General features: G+C 45.2%; 1 long non-coding RNA gene across 1 annotated transcript; it reads left to right on the forward strand.

Moving 5' to 3' along the window:
- The first annotated feature begins 528 nt into the window (after window positions 1-528).
- Window positions 529-1,605, forward strand: LOC125079414 (uncharacterized). Its single transcript, XR_007121113.1, has 2 exons — window positions 529-780; window positions 976-1,605. It is a non-coding gene; the product is annotated as an uncharacterized LOC125079414 (long non-coding RNA).
- Window positions 1,606-4,728: the final 3,123 nt, after the last annotated feature.

Here is a 4,728-nt window from a genome sequence, read left to right on the forward strand (position 1 = left end):
AGATTGGGCTTTTTAACTACAGAAAATACTGTGAAAGCACCTCCTTGATCCTTACATCTAGGTTTTGGCCTGAGTCACTCCTTTCCCTGTTTCAGGATGGTTCCTAACTGAGCTCCCTTGATAGTGAGTCATTTGGGAATTAGAAATTACACAGTCACTTGCCTTTTTTAAGGCTGGTCTCTCACCAACCCCCATTTCAAAGGTATCTAGGTCCCTGTGAGAATCCTAAATATTACTTCAACTCTCCTGTACAGGCAAAGATATCAACTTTTTCATTTAATACAGAATAATCTCAAAGCATTTCTACATTGTTTCTTTCTGGGGAATCACAGGATTCCCATTCTCTTTGGGTGGGTACTGGTCTCTAATTTCATTGCTGTGTCTCTAAACCTCCATTATGGGACATCAGCCACACCGGATTTACCGAGTTCCTCTACCCCTGCCTCAAGATTTTCTGCCAGCCTCTGCTTCTCCTATAGACAGAGTGATGTCATAATGGATCAGAATGGTCTCTGGTGATGATAACACAACAGATCCAAGAGTAGGCTTTCTGAAGCACCTTCTGAGCAGCTGGACTGTCACTGTCTTAAATGGAGTGGTTGGGTTAAAAATATGTGTCTGTGATGTAACTCCCTGGCCCTGAGCTACCACTGGAAGCAGGTCTCTCTGGTTTGACCTGTTAATACCACAAACTCTACTTTGCCAGAAATGTGACTACTTGATGAATAAGTTGGTCCCGGCCTGCCAATTTGAAGTGAACTCATATTTGGCCATCTGCTGGTAAGGCTGAGCAACCCTTTATCTAACCGTAGCCTCGAGCATCTGTCCCTCATGTCCCTGCCACCCCCAGGAAAGCCAAAATGATATCAGTGAAGGAGGGGCGGGGAGAGCCTGGAACTGCGTGCTCACAGGGAACTGTGAGTGATGGAATATAGGTTGCTGACACCCTATCCCTTTCATTCTTGCTTGTTGTAGGAGCGCCAACGATCAAGAGGAGACCAGATGAGTTTTCAAAGCAGTCCTCAAACACCCAGGACACACCTCATCCTTTGCCTCGTGCTTTCTGCAATGTTGCTGCTTACAGTCATCTTCCTGTTAACCCTTGCCATAATTACCCCTTCCTGATCACCATTCTTTCACCATTCACAACCCACTCAGCTCTTTCTCCAAGGTGCCCATCTCATGGACAGTGGCTTTGTTCTCTGGCAAGTTCCCTTCTGAGTTATGTCCAGATGGCTAACAGTAGTTGCCCTCTCTCATACCCCCTGCTTCATGCCCCAAAGCCCAGCATGTCAGGAAAATCACAGCACACCCTACCTCTCCCAAAATGAAGTTGCAAGACTCTCTACCTGAGCAGTCTCACTGAGTGAAGGTACTCAAGGTATCTGATTGTGATGTAATTAAAACTAGATGGAAAGACCAGAAATCCCTTAGTCCCAGTCAGATATAGTGAAAGAGCTTACTCATGACTATTTGGATTGATTGAGAATGTGGAGGTAGGAAGAAAGAGAAAGATAAAGATTCTCAGGATTGCACTGTCCCTGAATACAGGATGGAATCATCTAGACTTTTTTTTTTCTCCAATTAAATTTGCATTTCATTCTACCACATTGTGATGGCTTCACTCTAGACATTTTCGTTTGAGACCCAAGGCTTTTCTTCATGGGTTCTGAACCACAGGTTCCTGGATGGTGAGGTAAGTGACATTTGCCAGCACTGTCTAGGGTGATTTGTAGTGATCTCTGAAGCCCAGGGCTCATAAACCAGATCCCCCCTGATAGGCAGTAAGATTTGTCTGCTCTGGGTTCCTACTGACCCAAATGCCCTTCAGGGATCCCCAGCCAAGCCACAGACGTTAGTCCAACCTCACAATGTTAATCTCATCCATAAAACAGACCCCAGGATTACCCAAATCAGAATTTGTTGAGGTCATGGTGCTCTCCTTCTCAAAGACAATCACTACAAAAAGTGTGGTCCTTGGAAAACCCACTATACCTGGAATTCATATTCCTCCTCACATCTTATTTCTGCTTTTAGTGGTAAACTAGAGCTAATGGAAGATGATGGGTTTTCACATGTGAGCTTCAAGTCTCTCTCCTATGGCAAGATTCAGACCCAATTTGTTACTTAAGTTATAGCCTTGCCCATAAGTACAAAATACTGGCCAATCCAGCAGATATGTTGGTCCATTCTTCCTTGTGCTACAGCCTGTAGTTATTGGATTACAAATTAAAGAAATATGGAGCCCATTTTTTCTTATTTGCCTGTCAGATATAGTGACTCAGGAAGCTAGTTTCAAGGCATTTTTAATCATGAAAAAAAAAGTTTAGCGAATTCACACCCCCATGAACTCATGATTGAGCTCTTCCTGCCCACCGAATTCAGGTATGGCAGACTGTGTCTACCAACCACAAAATTAAAGCCAAACTCACACAGGAATCTTGAAGCACCCCTCAGGTAGTTCTTTTTTTCCCCTTTGGTCCATGCTTTTCAAGCTCTGATCCTTTTCTATTTAGTCTCTGCTAAACTAAAGCATGCTGGCATCCTGAGCCCTACCCCACCCTACCCCTTTAGCTTCAGCCCCCTATCATGTGCTTGCTCTGGCTTCCTTGTCTTTGCTTAGATCCTCACCATGAAACCTACTCTAGACATTCCTGGGTGACCCTCTCAGTCCCTATTCAAATGTGCCTTTCATCTGACAAGGCATGGGAAAACCTATCATCTGGTTCTCCGGGGTGTCTAGCCGAGTGGCATAGGGAGGGAGGAGGGCATTTGAAAGAGCTCACTCCCTGATAATGAAGGTGTGCGAAGAAGAGATACTGTCTTAACTGTTCTGAAGTTGAACACTGCATTTAGTTGAGACTTTTGAATGCTGATGGCAACAACAAAAAAGGGGGTGGTGGAATTCTAGTCAATTTCTTCCAGCGTGCAAGTGGTCCTTAAAAATATCACCCTCAGACCTCCAAATATGCTGGCTTCTAAGAAGTATTTCCCAAGACTGAATGTACCTCTTGATCAGGGTAAGTGATGAAAACATGTATTTAACAGGGGAAGGGGATTGTGGAATAGCTTGTATTATGCATGCTGTGACGCATCTCCCCCACCGTGCTAATGCCTTAGCTTCTAAAGTTTTCAGAATCAGGAATATGATCAGGGATGCCAGTTTCTAAAAGGGTGAAGGAGGGCTTGGATGATTAGCCAATCCAAATGCAGATCTGCTGCTGTTCTCATCTTAAGACAGCTTTCTTGGAAGACTGGACTGTGGAGTTTCTAACTCCTCCCTAGTGCCATCCAAAGGGCTCCCTCAGTGGAGGTATAAACAATGACTGGTGTAGCAGCCTGAATGGACATAAAGTTCGCTACGTCTCCACACTGGCTGGGTTTGGACAAAGCTCTTGAGTTTTGGATGAGGCTGAGCCAGCTGGTGCTTTCCTTGGTATAACTGGAGGGGGTGTCTTCTCAAGCAGATGGTCTTTTAGGGGGGGTGATTCTCCTGGCACACGGGCCTCTTGAAGGAATAAAGTAGTTTCATTATTCAGGCCACCGCTGAGCAAGTCCCAGATATCAGCAATTCTACATGATGGTGCCCAGAACTGGAATATAGAAGACCAGATATTGGAATAGAGGCAACATGATGGAGTGGTATAGGCATGAGTGTTGGAGCCTCACAGATAGGAATTTGATTGGATACCAAGTTTTACCAACTTCAAGCTTTAAGACTTTTGGGCAAGTCACTTGAGCTATCTGGTCTCCATTTCCTTAGGTTTAAAATGGGAAAAATAATAACTAATATTTCTGGAGTTATTTCTGTGCTCAACAATCCAATTGGGTAGGTTAACATTATAATGACACCCATACAGTTACCTTAAGTACTATTCAAGATCATTTATGTAAAGTGCCCAGCACGATGTCTGCCACAGAGTTGGTGCCAAAAACTATTGGTTTCTTTCTTCACTATCCCATCCCTTATTTTGGCCCAAATAGGTCAGCTCCCTAATGGAGACACCTTTAGGCAAAGAGGAGTCTCTTTCCTGGACTTCCCTGATACATTCCCTTTAGTTGATTTCTGGGGAGCTGCAGTTTTTTTTTCCTTCTCCAAACCTAGTACTTTACCTACTGGCATTTTTCTTGGTGCTTGGAGAGGAGACAAGAGACACAAGCAGGACATTTCTGGGCTTCAGTGACCCTGAAAGAAAGGAGACTCAGTTCTTTTCAAGGGCTTGGTGACAGCAGTCTACCCCCAGAGCCCTCTGGGGAGGCATTAGGGGAAGCAAGTCCTCTTCATGCTTGGGATGCCCAGGAATGGGCTGGCAGTGCAGAAGGTGGTTTTCATCTTGGACTGGTTCCACATCAGTCTATTAACTCCCTAGGTACTGAGCTTCAATGCTCAGACAGGAATTGGGCACCATAGCACTTAACAAAGAATGGTGGGACAGCTCAGAAAGCCAAGGACACCAGCTCCAGTCGAGGCATGTACCAAAGGACCTGATTGCTGTGTGTGTGTGTTGGGGGTGGGAGGGGGGAATGGAGACAACGGCTACCTAGGACTAACATGTTTCTGCTCAGCTTCCTAGCCACACCCCCACCTGCAATCTAACCAGCCAGCTTCACTGCAGTAGGTAAAACAGGGACACGGCAGAAGGGCGCCCTCTTTTGGCAGGGGGAGAAGCAGAGACGCTGAGTCTACCAGTCCGCTAAAGTTAGATTAGGATAATTTTGGCTGCTACA

This window comes from Lutra lutra, chromosome 10, assembly GCF_902655055.1.
Source record: "Lutra lutra chromosome 10, mLutLut1.2, whole genome shotgun sequence".
Lineage (NCBI taxonomy): Eukaryota > Metazoa > Chordata > Mammalia > Carnivora > Mustelidae > Lutra > Lutra lutra.